Source organism: Staurois parvus, unplaced genomic scaffold (assembly GCF_062004578.1).
Source record: "Staurois parvus isolate SC_StPar_1 unplaced genomic scaffold, SC_StPar_1.0 ptg000671l, whole genome shotgun sequence".
In the NCBI taxonomy this organism is placed as follows: Eukaryota; Metazoa; Chordata; class Amphibia; order Anura; family Ranidae; genus Staurois; species Staurois parvus.
This window is the reverse complement of record NW_028318467.1, coordinates 2,823,578-2,841,417: the sequence shown is the minus strand read 5'-3', so window position 1 is coordinate 2,841,417 and position 17,840 is coordinate 2,823,578.

Below are 17,840 nucleotides of genomic sequence, written 5' to 3'. Positions count from 1 at the left end.
AAGTAGACAGTTCAAGGTATTCAGCAAGAGGCATGGCAAGTTTTTTGAAGTTGTAATGTCCTGAACATCGGCTGCATCCAATCAGATGCAGCAGCTGTTTGGTTATTTTGACAGCAAGCTGGGCTAGCTGTCAATGTACTATACCCTCAGCTGAAAATGTGTCCATCCACAATGTAGCACCACCCCTGAAGGTGCCTCTTGGTAATTTTGGGTTCTCTGTTCTGCGCCACAACTCCAAGAACAACCTCGGCCCCTCTGACACATCTGGTTGAATCAAGTTCACTGCAAGCACAGATAAATACACAAGTGTAAAATACCTTTCACCTGGCTGGGGGTTTTTACTGGTAAAAAAACACACACCCGTTTAGTGGTAAACAGATTTAATTTATTGATATGGATTAGAATAAATGGTAGATGGTAAGTAACGCAGCGCCGTAACGCAAAAAATGGTCTGGTCAGGAAGGGGGGGGGGGGGGGAAATCCTCAGGAGGGCAAGTGGTTAAACGTGCATAAGCACCCAGCAGGTAAATTAGGACACAATCTACTAGACAGAGTAATAACTATGCCCAAGTGGTAGAGGAACAAAAAAAAATCAGGTTCTGTATCACTAACTAGAATCAATATGTAAATGAGCAATTCCGCAATAAACAATGTAAATAAATTTTAAATGCAATAATAATAATAATTATACTATACTGGTTTAGAGTACACTCTAAGGGATATGCCAGGGTATAGCACAGCATCTCCTAAGAGGTACCTCTTAATTAAATAAAGGGGTACAAGGCCTCAAGGCAGGAACCTGTGAAGGGCGGTCTTTAGTCCTGACTCAGCAGGCTAAAACATTGGGGTCCATTGGCGTATGTTAAGGCAGTCAGAAAGGCCTGTAGGCAGTATTAGAGCAATGGGGTAGCTGATTAGGTGGCTCCTAATGGCTCAGTCTCTGGGAATGGTAGTAGATAATAGCAACAAGCCCTCTCACCAGAATCTGCAATACCACAGCAATGATCCCACTGGCTGGACGTCCACTCAATCTGGAATGCCCGGGTAATTCTGGTCTGGAATGCAAAAGGTCTGTACCCTGGCAGTGGCTCAATCTCTTTCCCTGGCCACAGGTCACAGCTCTGCACGGGCTGGCATAGTGAGGGGTGTTCCAGTAGCTTGGTCTCTCTCTCTCTTACTCTCGGACAGTGTGGCTGTCTCTCTCTCTCTCGGACAGTGTGGCTTGGCTGTCTCTCTCTCTCTCGGACAGTGTGGTGCTCTTTCTCGGACAGTGTGGTGCTCTCTCTCTCGGACAGTGTGGTGCTCTCTCTTGGACAGTGTGGCTGTCTCTCTCTCTCTCTTGGACAGTGTGGCTGTCTCTCTCTCTCGGACAGCGTGGCTGCCTCTCTCTCTCTTGGACAGCGTGGCTGTCTCTCTCTCTCTCGGGCAGTGTCTCTCTCTCTCTCTCTCTCTTGGACAGTGTGGCTGTCTCTCTCTCTCGGACAGTGTGGTGCTCTCTCTCGGACAGTGTGCTTCTCTCTCTCGGACAGTGTGGTACTCTCTCTCTTGGATAGTGCAGCTCTCTCTCCCTCTGCACAGTCCTATCTGTCCTGGGTAGCACTCACTTGACAAGATTAACTTTCCAAAGCTAGGTGGGTGATATAGTTCCAGTCCCAAATATTGCCAATGGGCCACTTGTCTCAGGGGACATGTCCCATGATGCTCCTTTCTTGTCAATGATTGGTCCCTTGTGTGGCAGGAGGGAGGAGAGAGCAGGCAGTGATCTCAGTCACAGTTTCTCTGTCTCCATCACAGCTGTCCCAGTAATCACTGTTTTTCTGGTGCTGACAGGAGAGGGGGTGTTTTGGCTTGGGAGCACCCGCTGCAACAATATATTGCATGCATGAAGAAATATGTTAGATTTTTTTCATTTAGCCCAGAGGCTGAAGGAAATAAATCTATGTGTATGGCCAGTTTAGGCATTCTGATTGGATGCCATGGGAAAACAATACATTTTTTTTCTTCATATTCATTTTCTGCAGTGTCTTGTACACAAGCCCCATATACTGATTACTCAGACAATTTGTATTACTTATACGTAACATTTTATTTATTTTTAAATAATTATATAAATGTATTTTTAGTCAAGAATAGAAACCACTGTTCAGCCTTCCTCAGTATTATACAGTAAATGTGTCTCTGGACAGGTGTTTAACAAACCACAGGGAAGGACATTATGTCTATATTACCTACTGAATCTTTTAACATTCTGATGGAAGCCACCACGTTACCAATATTATTAAATTTTTTTTATCTCAAAATGGAACTGTCAGGGCTCCCAGGTGTGACCAGAGGTGTGTGGCTGACGCAGGGAAACGCAGACCTCAGATATGTTATAAACAATATAATTTATTAACACTAACAATACAAACATAAACGCAGTGCAATACTAAAACATAATACAGTGCAACCAAACCAAACCAACCACCCACAGATAACAGTACATACAAGCAAGCGTCGTCAGGCAGGCCTGGTCAATATCAATAGGGCAGGTAGGTACAGGGGGAGCAAGCGGAGATTGGTCGGGGTCACAGACCAGGTTCAGCAGGTAGCAAGCAGCGTAGTACAGAGGGTCAGGCAGAGGGATGGTCAGGGTCACAAGCCAGGGATCAGAACAGGTAGCAAGCAGCGTGGTACAGAGGGTCAGGCAGAGGGATGGTCAGGAGCGAGCCGGGATCAGAGCAGGAGAAGTCAGCAGCGGTTCAGAAACAGGATGCAGGACAGAAACAGGATACAGGGCCCAGGACAAACACAACACCAAGGCAGAGTCTGTGGGTCTTGCCATCCCTTAAATACCCCAGCATAATCAGTTCCAGGTGTTAGCTGGCTGCAAAGTTGAGTCTCTGATTGCTGGGAGCATCCGCTGGCCAGCCCTGGTACTGCAGATCAAAAGGCAGGTGAGTCCCACCATTGCTGGCCAGTCCATTCCTGACAGTACCCCCCCCTCAAGGAGCGGCCTCAGGACGCTCCAAACAGTCCTAGCTGGGAAAAATGTTCCACCGCCCGGGTCTGGTAACTGGCGGGATATCAAAGACTGGCACACCGGGCAGGACTCCGGGCAGCGGTAAACCGGGCAGAGGCACATCGGGCTGGACTCCGGGCAGAGGCACACCGGGCAGAGGCACACCGGGCAGAGGCACATCGGGCTGGACTCCGGGTAGAGGCACACCGGGCTGGACTCCGGGCAGAGGCACACCGGGTAGAGGCACATCGGGCTGGACTCCGGGCAGAGGCACATCGGGCTGGACTCCGGGCAGAGGCACAGCGGGCTGGACTCCGGGCAGAGGCACAGCGGGCTGGACTCCGGGCAGAGGCACAGCGGGCTGGACTCCGGGCAGAGGCACAGCGGGCTGGACTCCGGGCAGAGGCACACCGGGCAGAGGCACATCGGGCTGGACTCCGGGCAGAGGCACATCGGGCAGGACTCCGGGCAGAGGCACATCGGGCTACCAGGAGAAGCGGCAGGCAGCGGGCCACCAGGCGGAGCGGCAGGCACCGGGCCCCCGGGCAGAGCGGCGGGCACCGGGCGGGGCGGCGGGCACCGGGCCCCCGGGCGGGGCGACGGGCCTCGGGCCCCCGGGCGGGGCGACGGGCCTCGGGCCCCCGGGCGGGGCGACGGGCCTCGGGCCCCCGGGCGGGGCGACGGGCCTCGGGCCCCCAGGCGGAGCGGCGGGCGCCGGACCCCCAGGCGGAACTACAGGTCTCGGGCCCTCAGGCGGAGCGGCGGGCGCCGGACCCCCAGATGGAGCGACAGGTCTCGGGCCCTCAGGCGGAGCGGCGGGCGCCGGACCCCCAGATGGAGCGACAGGTCTCGGGCCCTCAGGCGGAGCGGCGGGCGCCGGACCCCCAGATGGAGCGACAGGTCTCGGGCCCTCAGGCGGAGCAGCGGGCGCCGGACCCCCAGATGGAGCGACAGGTCTCGGGCCCTCAGGCGGAGCGACAGGCCTCGGGCCCCCAGGCGGGGCGACAGGCCTCGGGCCCCCAGGCGGAGCGGCGGGCGCCGGACCCCCAGGCGGGGCGACAGGCCTCGGGCCCTCAGGCGGAGCGGCGGGCGCCGGACCCCCAGGCGGGGCTACAGGTCTCGGGCCCCCAGACAAAGCGGCGGGCACTGAGTCACCAGGCACGACAGTGGGCACCGAGTCGTCTGGCAAGACTGCGGGCACCGAGTCAACTGGCGGAACAGCGGGCATCGAGTCAACTGGCGGAACTGCGGGCACCAAGTCGTCTGGCAAGACTGCGGGCACCGAGTCGTCTGGCAAGATTGCGGGCACCGAGTCGTCTGGCAAGTCTGCGGGCACCGAGTCAACTGGCGGAACAGCGGGCATCAAGTCGTCTGGCAAGACTGCGGGCACCGAGTCGTCTGGCAAGACTGCGGGCACCGAGTCGTCTGGCAAGACTGCGGGCACCGAGTCGCCTGGCAAGACTGCGGGCATCGAGTCGCCTGGCAAGACTGCGGGCATCGAGTCAACTGGCGGAACAGCGGGCACCGAGTCGTCTGGCAAGACAGCGGGCACCGAGTCGTCTGGCAAGACTGCGGGCACCGAGTCGTCTGGCAAGACTGCGGGCACCGAGTCGTCTGGCAAGACTGCGGGCACCGAGTCGTCTGGCAAGACTGCGGGCACCGAGTCGACTGGCAAGACTGCGGGCACCGAGTCGACTGGCGGAACAGCGGGCACCGAGTCGTCTGGCAAGACAGTGGGCTCCGAGTCAACAGGCACGACAGTGGGCACCGGGTCATCAGGTATCGGATTGTCTGGCTCGACAGCGGGCATTGGGTCACCAGGTATGACAGCGGGCACTGGGTCACCAGGCATCAGGTCATTTGGCTTGCCAGCGGGCACCGCGTCATCTGGCAAGGCAGTGGGCACCGGGTCACCAGGTATGACAGCGGGCTCTGAGTCAATTGGCACAACAGCGGGCACTGGGTCAGGTACCGGATCATCTGGATCAACAGCGGGCATCGAGTCAACTGGCCTAATAGGATCGTCGGGCTGGATCAGTTCATCATGCTGAGTAGCGGCATCAGGCTGAATGCAGGCATCAGGCTGAGTAGAGGCTTCAGGCTGAGTAGAGGCTTCAGGCTGAGTACAGGCTTCAGGCTGAGTACAGGCTTCAGGCTGAGTCATGGAAGGCAGGTTCACTGGTTTGGATACTGGCAGGATGGTATTGGTTGGAAAGAATTTTCGCTTTTTTCTGGTTTTAACTACTGGAGCACTGCAAGTAAACGCAGGTCTGCAAACGAATGGAGCAGCTGGAGACAGAGAAAAACTGGAGGATGGAACAGGAGAGGGAGCAGTTGCTACAGAGGGCTTTTTTACAGGGTTAAAGGCAGGATAGGTGCAGCGAGTGGGAACAGGGTACTGACATGCGGTAGATAGCCAAGTATACTGGGCTGTAACTGGAGGAGCTGGTGGGAATACAGGAGTAGAGTTAGAAGCAGGACTGGGTTTTTGTAAGCTGACTGAGGCTGGGTGCAACAAATCTGTCCATGTCTGCAGTATGGGTTGAACAAAGCTGAGCTTACACAAAGCCTGTCTGGTCAATGACTGCACTGCGTTTATACAATCTCTTAGTGTCTGTGGTGAACATGTGGAATAACGCTCCAGAAAGTAACCCACATCATCCTCTAATAACCACACCAGGGACTCTACCTGGTCTGCACTAAATGGTGGCAAAAATTCATCCCTGCATTCGGGGGAACCAGATGAAACCAACTCGGCACAAACCTCAATCAAAGGCTGCACCTCAGAGAACTCTGTGCCCTGATCTACTAGAACATGAGCGAGCCGTATACATTCTAGTAGTTGATCCCTGGGATACTCCTTCAGAGTTTGATAAGCATACTCCCTGTCATCAAACACTAGCAGATATAAATACACAACCTCATCCAGATCCATCCTTCCCAGCAACAAGCCAAAATGGCTTCCCTGTGCAGCCACTTCTGGTCAGGATTGGCCTTGGTGTAATGTCAGGGCTCCCAGGTGTGACCAGAGGTGTGTGGCTGACGCAGGGAAACGCAGACCTCAGATATGTTATAAACAATATAATTTATTAACACTAACAATACAAACATAAACGCAGTGCAATACTAAAACATAATACAGTGCAACCAAACCAAACCAACCACCCACAGATAACAGTACATACAAGCAAGCGTCGTCAGGCAGGCCGGGTCAATATCAATAGGGCAGGTAGGTACAGGGGGAGCAAGCGGAGATTGGTCGGGGTCACAGGCCAGGTTCAGCAGGTAGCAAGCAGCGCAGTACAGAGGGTCAGGCAGAGGGATGGTCAGGGTCACAAGCCAGGGATCAGAACAGGTAGCAAGCAGCGTGGTACAGAGGGTCAGGCAGAGGGATGGTCAGGAGCGAGCCGGGATCAGAGCAGGAGAAGTCAGCAGCGGTTCAGAAACAGGATGCAGGACAGAAACAGGATACAGGGCCTAGGACCAACACAACACCAAGGCAGAGTCTGTGGGTCTGGCCATCCCTTAAATACCCCAGCATAATCAGTTCCAGGTGTTAGCTGGCTGCAAAGTTGAGTCTCTGATTGCTGGGAGCACCCGCTGGCCAGCCCTGGTACTGCAGATCACAAGGCAGCTGAGTCCCACCATTATTGGTGAATTCATTCCTGAGAGAGGGTGTGTTGCACTTGTCTGCTGAGCTCCAGAAAGGCCCGAGAAGCCTGGGGCTAAAGTGCCCTGCCCAGCCCAGGCAGGATGGCGGATCCTGGGCCTGGGTCCAGCGGGGAGAAGGCCCTGGAGGGGCCTAGTACCGGCCTCTCTTTTCCACCAGTAGAGGACCTGGGAATGGCCCCTAGGAAGGGGGAAGTTTATTCTGCCTACCCGGACCGTGTGGCCGCTCGGGCCAGGTTAATAGACAAGGAGGAAGCCAAGCTCCAGAAGCTGACTCTGGAGCTAAAGAAGTTCCGGTCATCCTACGACCGTGTATGGTCTACTAAGCGGCAGGCCATGAAACCGGACCTGGAGGCGCTGGAACTTCGTGTGTCACAGCAGGGGAGGTATGTGGCGGCGCTGCAGCGCCAGAGCGGCGTCCTAAGTGAGAAGTATCTGAATGAAGCGAGATTTGAGGCTGCAAGAAGCCGCAGTGTTGCGGCGATGCGGGGTCCGGTGGAGGAGGCCTCTTCGGTGGAGGAATTGTCGGGGGAGTTGCTGGTGGAAGGCGAGCAGGGGCAGGTTGAGCCCACAGCACCCTCAGAGGAAATGGCGTCTAAAATGGAAGACAGCGTGGTGGCAGGATCATCAGAGTCCCTCCCCCCTGGGCAGCTGCCTGTGGATTGGGGGACCCAGGTGGAGGAGGAGGAGATAGTGGGCGGATTGCAGTTCCTGGCAGAGGCGGTTGCAGAGCTGCGTGGAGCCGACTTCAGGTTTACGTCCGAGGACTCTGAGGAAGAAGCTGAAAGTGATGTCATCCCCCGCAAGCCGGCTAAGCCGGTGGTGAAGGAGCATGCTGCCTTTGTCATGCTGCAACGCATCCCCAAGGACGTGTTGGCAAAGGCAGGGGAGCCACTGGAAGGGGAGAAGGACTCTGCTGATTGTGTTGGTGAGATGGTTCTGGACACTGGGGTAGCGGGTATAATGCATAAAAGTGGCCACCCGCCCAAGTCTATAACTGGCTTATGAAGCAAGGACACATAAACAGGCATCACATAGTGAAAAAAAGGGGGAGAGAACAATGTTCTTGGACAACTTGCCAGCCAGCTTGCTAACAACCGAATTAACCTGTCTAACAGTATGCGTTTATAACAGGGGTTTAGTTAGCACACATTTGCAAATACATACGTAAGCCACAGAGCCACGACACGGCACCCTGATCATCTGTGGTCCTAACTCTAAAATTTGTGAGTCCCCATAGTAGAGGCACATGCATTTAATGGATAGATCAAGGGCAGGTGGACCTGAGGGAGCCACCCCTCTTAAAGGCAAAGGAGTGCACTGGACCCCAGCATGTAGCACAATGGCAACCAGGGCCCTAGTGCACCCACGTACCAAAAAACTCAAACATGCATAAAAGTGGCCACCCGCCCAAGTCTATAACTGGCTTATGAAGCAAGGACACATAAACAGGCATCACATAGTGAAAAAAAGGGGGAGAGAACAATGTTCTTGGACAACTTGCCAGCCAGCTTGCTAACAACCGAATTAACCTGTCTAACAGTATGCGTTTATAACAGGGGTTTAGTTAGCACACATTTGCAAATACATACGTAAGCCACAGAGCCACGACACGGCACCCTGATCATCTGTGGTCCTAACTCTAAAATTTGTGAGTCCCCATAGTAGAGGCACATGCATTTAATGGATAGATCAAGGGCAGGTGGACCTGAGGGAGCCACCCCTCTTAAAGGCAAAGGAGTGCACTGGACCCCAGCATGTAGCACAATGGCAACCAGGGCCCTAGTGCACCCACGTACCAAAAAACTCAAACATGCATAAAAGTGGCCACCCGCCCAAGTCTATAACTGGCTTATGAAGCAAGGACACATAAACAGGCATCACATAGTGAAAAAAAGGGGGAGAGAACAATGTTCTTGGACAACTTGCCAGCCAGCTTGCTAACAACCGAATTAACCTGTCTAACAGTATGCGTTTATAACAGGGGTTTAGTTAGCACACATTTGCAAATACATACGTAAGCCACAGAGCCACGACACGGCACCCTGATCATCTGTGGTCCTAACTCTAAAATTTGTGAGTCCCCATAGTAGAGGCACATGCATTTAATGGATAGATCAAGGGCAGGTGGACCTGAGGGAGCCACCCCTCTTAAAGGCAAAGGAGTGCACCATTAAATGCATGTGCCTCTACTATGGGGACTCACAAATTTTAGAGTTAGGACCACAGATGATCAGGGTGCCGTGTCGTGGCTCTGTGGCTTACGTATGTATTTGCAAATGTGTGCTAACTAAACCCCTGTTATAAACGCATACTGTTAGACAGGTTAATTCGGTTGTTAGCAAGCTGGCTGGCAAGTTGTCCAAGAACATTGTTCTCTCCCCCTTTTTTTCACTAGCGGGTATAATGCCTGCAAAATTGTCTGAGGTGCAGGTTAGCCCTACAGTCCTGGCTAAGGGTGTTTCCCCTCCGGTGGTGGTCCCACTGGGCCCCGCCCCTTTGGGGGGCATGGTGGCCTCTGGTGTGCAACCAGCAGGTCCCCCGGTTTCTCCTCAGGGGGCTCCAGGTTCTCAGGTCCAGGCTCCTGCGGATCCGGCTCAGGTGGGTTCTCCTGCTGGTATGGGTGGTCCCCAGCCCCGGGCTCCCCCAGGTCATGGCTCATCAGCATCTGCCCCTTCAGTTGCTGCTGCTGGTGTGGCGGCTTCCCCTGGTCATGCCCCCTTGATGTTGAGTGCCCCTGGGGCTAGATCGGGGCTCAGTTACTCTGCTGCAGTTAGGGGAGGTCAGGGGTCAGTGGGATCGGCCCGGGCAAGGGCAGGTAACCTACCCACTTCCGCCGCAAGGCGAAATGTTGTTCAGCTGAAATGGTCAGGGGAGGGCCCCCCCCTTAGCAGGAGAGAGGTCATAGGCCGCATATTAGAAATGGGCTTCCGTGCTGCGGATATTTTTGTGTTTATTGCTCCAGTTGGTACTGGAGAATATGACGTGTCCTTCATGCGGCCAGAATTGTTGGATCTCTTTTGGCAGAGGTATGAGGCCACCTTTGTCACCAGCCCTAGGTGGGTGGGCCTAACCCCGAGGCTCGTCTCTCGCCAGTCCCTGATTAAAAAAATAACGGTGCTGGTGAGAAATGAATCCATCCCAGCATCAGATATTGTGGTCTGGCTAAGTAGATATGGGGATGTGATGGGGCCCCTTGGGAAGATCAAGGATGAGAGGGGAATATGGACAGGTGGGTGGACGACCACCGTCCGCTTAAAGGTGGTTGAAAATGTGCTCCAGCACATTCCCTCTTCCGCTTTTCTAGGGAAGGACCGCCTGATAATTTTTTATGCGGGTCAGCCGAGGGTCTGCCACCGGTGTGGGGGCAAGGGGCATTTTGCGGCCACCTGCCCCGTCATTAGATGTTCCCTGTGTCAGGAAATAGGACACCTGGCCAGGGACTGCAATGTTGTCCGATGCAATCTCTGCGGGGAGCTCGGGCATTCATACAACCAGTGCCCAGAGGCCCTCCACAACCTTCCGGTGGGGGAGCTTGAAGCAGAGTTGGATCGGATAGATGCTGAAGAGGCGGAGGCGGCATTGGAGAGAGCGGCTTCGGTTGCTGTGGCGGCCCTTGTGAGGGAAGGGGAGGTTTCTGTGGCCCCTCCTGTCTCTGTCCCCCCTGTTTCGTCTACCCCTTTGGAGTCCCCTGTTGTTCCCCCTTGTGTGCCGGTTCCTCCTCCCAGGACTAAGAAACAGCTGAGGGAGGCTGCTAAAGGGGCCGGGATGGTTGAGGCTAGGTCTAGTCCCTCAGTGTCTGCTCCCCCCTTGCTCTTGCCGCTGCGGCGGAGTAGGAGGCCCGGTAGGGAGTCCCGGGAGTCCCAAGGTTCTGCTCCAGTAGGGGCTCAGGTGGAGGAGGGGTGGTCCCTGGTGGGTAGGCGGAGTAAGCCAGTTTTGTCCTCAGCAGGGTCGGTGTCCTCTTTAGAGGCGGGGGAGGTGGCCCTGGGGAATAGGTTTGGGGCTTTGTCGGGGGAGGAGGAGGGGTCAGGTGATCCCGCTTCCCCGATGGAGGACGAGGATGCTGGGGGGTCTCTTAAGAGAGTGAGGGACCCTGCCAATAAAGTCAAGAGGAGGATTAAGAAACGTCCCTCTCAATTATCTTAATGGCAGTTCCCGCTCCGATAAAGGTAGCAACCATTAATGTTGCCAGCCTGAAGTCTGTAAGTGCTAGAGAAACAGCCTTATTTTTGATCAGTGGGATGGAAGCTGATATTTTCTTTTTGCAAGAGACCAGGTTGCCCACCTTGGCTGATGTCCATCTGGCCAAGCGTGAGTGGAGGCATGGGCCCTCCTACTGGTCTCTTGCGGCTGAGCTTTACAGCGGAGTTGCGGTGCTTTTTACCGGCATGGTAACGTGTCAGCGGATAATTGAGGTAGAGATCGGAAGATGTCTGATGCTGGATGTTCTCGTAAGGGGGCATGAGCTCCGTCTCATTAATATCTATGGCCCACAGTCCAAGTGGGACAGGAAGAACCTCTTTGCGAGGATTAAACCTTACCTCTTTACATCCCGGCTGGTAGTCTTTGGAGGTGATTTTAACACCATTACTAGGCCCAAGGACAGGAGAGGCTTCACTGACGGGCTGGGATATGATAGCAATTTTCTAAATGCTATAGTCAGGGAGGCAGGTCTGGTTGACGCTTGGATTCAAAGTGTCCCAGACGGCACGGGTTTCACCTTTAGGAGAGGTAATAGCCAGAGTAGGATAGACAGGTTTTTTTTGAGGAAGAACTCTGCCTTCTCGGCACCTGAGTGTCAGGCGGTGGAGTTTTCCGATCACCTTATGCTATCTGTCACCTTGAATATTTCAGACACGCCGCTGAGAGGAAAGGGCATCTGGAGGATGAATTCATCTCTGCTGGAGGACGAGGAGGTGAGACGATCTTTCGAGGAGTTCTTTCAGGCGCAGGAGACGGTGCTGGATTTCTGCAGCAGTAAGTCTGAGTGGTGGGAGCTCACCAAAGTGCGGATCAGCAGGTTTTTCAAGGCCGTTGGTAAGAGACGGCAATTTAAACAGTATAACGCCTACCAGCGGTTGCGGAGGAAGCTCGACCGCCTTGTTTCTAGCGGTGGAGATTCGGGGGCAATCTCGGAGGTGAAGCTTCTCCTTAGGAAACTCCAGTATGATCGGCGTGCCTCTTTGGTTCTGGAGAGGGATTATGGGAAATACCACTCGCCTGACCCTTTCCAGAATTGCAAACAGAGTGCAGCAGTTAAGACAATCTCTGCTCTGAGGGATAGTACAGGGTCCCTGACTAAATCCAGGTCAGGGATTCTGGAGGTCTCCAGGTCCTTTTATGCGGATTTACTGAGTGAGAAACACCTTGACCGGACAGGGATGTCGAGCTTTTTGGAATCCACGCCTGGTCTGGACAGTGATGTCCCTCTGGCGAGTTTGACTGGGGAGATTACTGCAGAAGAGGTGTCCAGAGCGATTGATAGTCTGGCCATTAAAAAGACTCCTGGGCCAGACGGTCTGACTGCCGAATTTTTTAAGGCTTTTAAATCCCGCCTGGCACCTCGTCTCGCGGAAGTGTATAACAGCTGTCTGGATGAGTGATCTCTCCCTCCTTCCATGAGACAGTCTGCAGTTATTCTCCTGTCAAAGGGTAAAGATCCTTCGGCTATTGAGAACTGGCGCCCCATCAGCCTCCTCAATGTCGATAGAAAGGTTCTGGCGAAGATCTTGTTCTGGCGCTTGTCGTCAGTGGCAGACAGTTTGCTTTCTCGTCAGCAGCATTGCTCGGTCCAGGGCAGGAGGACCTTTACAGCGATGTTAGCTGTCCGGGAGGCTCTGGAGCGATGTAAGGCTAAAGGATGGGGAAAGTACTTGCTGGCGGTGGATCAGGCAAAGGCCTTTGATCGAGTTGATCACAAGTACCTCTGGCATCTCCTGGACCGGTATGGTTTGGAGGGGAGGTTCATCGGCTGGTTGAAGACATTGTATCAAGGGGCGGAGAGCTTCATGTTGGTGAATGGTTGGGTTGGGCAGCCCTTTGAGGTTGGATCTGGGGTGCGCCAGGGGTGCCCGCTGAGTCCCTTGCTCTATGCCTTTGCCATCGACCCCTTCGTCAGGAGGCTAGATGGCGGGGCGGTGAGTGGGGTGCTGGTGGGTGCCACTGGAGATCCGCCTTTGAGAGTTGTGGCTTATGCTGATGACGTTTCTGTTTTCATTTCTGGACCGGAGGAGGCGCAGGAGGTGGTTTCAGTAATGGATCAGTATGCCGAGGCATCAGGTTCCAAGGTCAATCAGGACAAATGTGAAGTTCTCTGGATGGGTAGGGAGGGTGAGAGCTTCTCACTCCCGGACACCTTCCCGGTGCCTCAGCCGAACATCAAATTGTTGGGCATCAATTTTGGCTCTGCTGATTACAGCAAGCAAAATTGGGAATCCAAGCTGTCGGATGCCGAGGTCAAAGTGAGATGCTGGAAGGGGTGGCGGCTCTCCTTGAGGGAAAGGGTTGATTTGATCAAGACTTTCCTGCTCCCAGTCTTTTTGTACGTCAGCTTCATTTGCCTCTTGCCAGAATCGCTCTATACGAGGATCTATAGCTGTTTATTCCAGATGTTATGGGGGAATCGGCTGAACCTCGTCAAGAGGGACGTGACTTACTCATCCAGGCGGGAGGGTGGCCTAGGTATGGTCAACCCGGTGGTCTTTTTCTCTCTGATGTTCTTGAAACATAACTTTGGTAACATGCTGGCAGAGAGACCGCCTGCATGGGTAGGACTGTTCCGGATCTGGTTTGGACCCTTTCTGCACAGTTGGGAGAGTGGCGGGCCAGTGAGAAGCCTGCGGGTCAAGCATGGTAAGCTCCCGGCTTATGTGGCCCCGTGCCTGAAGTTACTCCGGCGGTGGCATGTGACTGCGGAGGAGGTCCGGTCCCTCCCCAGGAGGCTCCTGGGTGAGAGGATTGTGGCATCTGCTTTCCATGCGCCGCTGGCCTTGAGAGATTGCCCGGGCCATGTTATGAGGGAGGGTTTGCGGTTGATAAATCTGGAGCGGATCCCCCTGAAGTTGCGGGACCAGGCCTGGCTCGCCTTCCATGGCAGGCTCTACGTGAGGGGTAACCTGAAGTACCGTCCTGCGGATGACCGTGGTTGTCCGAGGTCAGAGTGTGGGGGTGAAGTGGAGACTATGGACCACTTCTTGCTTCAGTGCCCCTTTAACGTAGAGGTGTATAAACAGGTGGGAGGGGCTCTGGGTGTTCCTTTCCTCCATCGCATGTCGTATGCGGAGTGGGTGTACGGAGCATTCGAGAGTCGCATGGGTTTTAATTTGGACACCCTGTTTTTAGTCAGCTTAGTTGTCCGTTATCACACTTGGATGGCACGGTGTCAGGTCTCCATTCGGCAGAAGGTCCTCCCTGTTCAGGTGGTGGCGAGTAACATCCTTGGTGAGGTGGGGAAAATTCGGGGTCTTGAGAAAGACAGGCTGCGACGCAGAGCTTGGATGGAGGCGTGGAGGAACATCAAGCCTGTTGCTGCGGTCTGTTGATCTCGGGTGGTGGGATCTGTCCCTAGTTTCTGCCTTCAGCACTCCCTAGATTTTTGCGTTCGGATCTTTTTGGTAGCCTTTTGCATGGTAGGTTGTAGGGGTCAGACGTGGAAGATCTGCGGGTTCCTTAGCCCTCCCCTGTGGTGTATATAATGGTATGGTTAGGTCCTTTGTATATAGTTTAGGCCATATAGGCCGTAAGCAGCAGGTTTGAATATGGAAATTGCATATGGTTTATGTTTTTGTCTGAGCCATAAAGGCTCTTAGTCATGTGGTCTCGGCCATAAAGGCCTTGTACTGTAAATATTGTATATAGTTTCCGTTTTTTCCTTTCAGGTTATGGACTTTTATTTATGAGCCGTTCAGGCTATGTTTGAGTTTTTTTTTTGTTTTTTGTTTTTTTCCCCAGGGACTGTTGGGACATTTTAGTTTCCTTTCTGTTGAGTTTGTATTTATTTATTTATATTTATACTTTTATACATAAGTCTGATGGATATGTATGACATCAATACATAATAAAAAATCTCCATTCCTGACAGGAACTTTCAGCCTTCTGCAGGCAGGAGGAAGAATTTCCTCAGTCTCCTCTCCCCCAGTGATCAGACTGCAACATTGTAACTTTGTAGCCAGTCACAAGGGGAGAGGCTTCAACAGGTAGGCTACATTAACACTGTTGGAGCCAGTGGTAATTGTAGCAGCAGTTCTCCCTGCAGCTCTCAGAAGGTAGGTTTGACCGCCGATCCTTTTCACTATAATGATAGGTCACTGGAGAACTGCCGCTACAATTCACACTGGCCCTAATTGCCGGTGTAAATGTAGCCAAACTTATTTGTTAACACAGCCAAGAACTGTAGAGACACCAAGATTGACATGATGCCATCTCTGAGCTGGCATGTCCACCCAAGAAGTAGATGCTGACCCGTGATGGTTGGACAAAGACAGTGACATGCTTCTTGAGAGAAAAAGGCACTGTGTGGGAAGTACTGTGATCTTTGTTTGGGGAAATAAATATCTGTAAGTTTGAAATTGAAATATTACGTAATTACTTATATATTTAAGTCAAATTCATTCCAACTCTGGACAAAGTTGTTCCTCATTCCATCCATTTCACTCAACCCATTTCCACCTCCCTGACACTATGATACTTGGCTGCAGTTCCGGCCTACCACCAACCAGTAAAATATCAACCCTTTGTTGTAATATCATTACATTGCTGCTGGAGACTTAGGATCTGTAGAAAGTGTCCATCACAAGGCATTGATGTGGGCACCCAAAGAGGGATCTTCTCACAACGCAGTCCAGAAGAGTGACAGCTCAGACCCTAGCATGCCATGTGACCATGGATTCAGGTATGTAATTGGGCCATTTAGATTTTTTAAAATCTATTGGGGGACTAGCCTGAAGGGGTTGGAAGTTGAGCTCAAAGCTTTGTGGGGGTGGGGGACTCTTTTAACAATTCAGGTTTGTTAAGCCGGGGCTTTATAGCATAATGAGTGTTGTTTCATTAGGGCCTCTAATTGGGTGATATTTGGTGCCATGTGCACAGAATACTTAATCATATTTGTCACTGTGCATGTCGAAGCTAAGCTTTGAGTTATTACAGTTTGGTAGACTTGGCATATGTTGCCATCGTTTCACAGCCCAACAAGAGATTTCTCGCAGAGCTTTCAGATTACAGGCCTTTGTTATAAATTAGTGTGACTGACAGCATGTTAAAATTCATTGCAGCCATTAGCTGTTCACAAATAATACTATAAACATACATCTGATCTTTTTTTTTTTATTCTTGCTCGTGCTCACAAAATCACATCAAATGATACCAGCAGCACACAGCCTTTTGTGACTCCTGTTTCAGAACAGAGCCTCAGATGAATATCACAGTCTTAGCCATTTCACTCTTATCTACGTTAGTTATCCTTTCCCGTTGTAAAATAATACAACCTTCTGCTCAAGATATCTGCCTGATTAAAAAGATGATAAGCGGCCCTTTTGGAACTACGATTCCAATTCTAAGCGATCACGTTGTGATTATCCCGCACAATGGCGCTCTCTAGAGAATTTCACATGTATTTTTAGATGCTGATGTTATTTCCCAGGATGAATCACTGTGGTTTATGTCCAAAATAATGAGTTCATATTTGAAAGTGAAAATCCTTTAAATGGCTCTTTTCCCATCATGCAGACCCAAAGGGATCAGTAGGTGCAGTGCAGGGTATGTTTGGTGAGTGGACAGAATGTAAAAGAAAGACAACCTGGAAACAAAGATTTCAGTGTGCTCTATGATTTAGTTATTTTCATATTTTCTGTACAATAATTAAGTTGAGTGATTTTTTTTTTTATGTGCAATCTTCTATCCTACTTCCTCCTTTTAAATTTGACTTATTATCAAATGCTAAAGATTAATTCCAGGCATAGTATATTTTTATATAGTCACATTGTTCCAGCCTGGACCAATCTAATTATGTATTTACCTTTGATCAAGTGTGTGTTACACGAAACGCGTTAGAGAGGTGCCCCTAACCATTACCAGCACACCGCAGGGCCCCACACATGGCCGGTGCCCCTATTGGATCATTTTATGTAAGTGTCTGATTTTTTGTTTTTTGATGTCACCTTTATCTGAAGCAATAAAACTACTACACTATTGGAGCTTCTCTTCTCTTGGGCTCGTTTCTTTCACCGGCGAGCCCCCCTTCTCCTAAGGTGCTTCTTCCAACCTCATCTATGCATATTTGCATGATCCCCCTGATGGCCGAGATCTGTATTGCGTGAGACTGATAACCTGTCCTGATGGATGAGATCTGTACTGCTGGAGACTGGTAACCTGTCCTGGATGGATGACACCTGGTGGTTAGTTCCTGCCTTGACGACTTCATCCATGTGCAAAAGTTCCATTCCCCGAGTACCAAGGAGTAGGTCTTATATACTCCAACGCACAATCATTTGTGCTGTCTGGTTAGTGCATTGTACACCTATTTTCACAGCCACAGCAATCACGGAAATTCGCAATATTTATCATACTGACTAGAGCACAATTGTCACTATATGCACCTTATGGGATTTTACCTAAGACTGTTCTTTTTACCTTTTAGCGTTGTTAAACGCCAGTTTGGATTACCATTATTTTATTTATTTTTTAACTTTTATATTTATATACACGCATATTTATTGCTCATCAAAATCATTCTAGTGCTGCATATTTTTACTTGTATATTTCCATTGGAGGAGCTTGAGGTTTCCCTCTTTATGCTGGCAGCTCTCCATCTATACCACAACGCAGTGCTCATATAGCCTGTCCTTTTATGTATTTACTGTACCTGGCTGATGCCTTTTGGAAGCTGAAAATCACTGGAGTAGACACTGCTACTTCAGTGATCTCCACTTGCCTCAGGGTCCCCTGAGCAGTCGATCTGGTGCATTCTGAACACAGTAGGTTGGTTGTTCAGCACAAACGTTATTCAGTTAATGCTTTGCAATTTCTGAATGAGTGCAAAGTGCTGTCTGATTGGACAAGGTAGTGAGGCAGGGCAATGTTGTTGTGGACAGGTAAATTTGGGGCATGTACCACAGTTGGAGGCACACAGAGGTCAGTTTGCCCATACACACACTCCACCTTCAGTGCAACCATG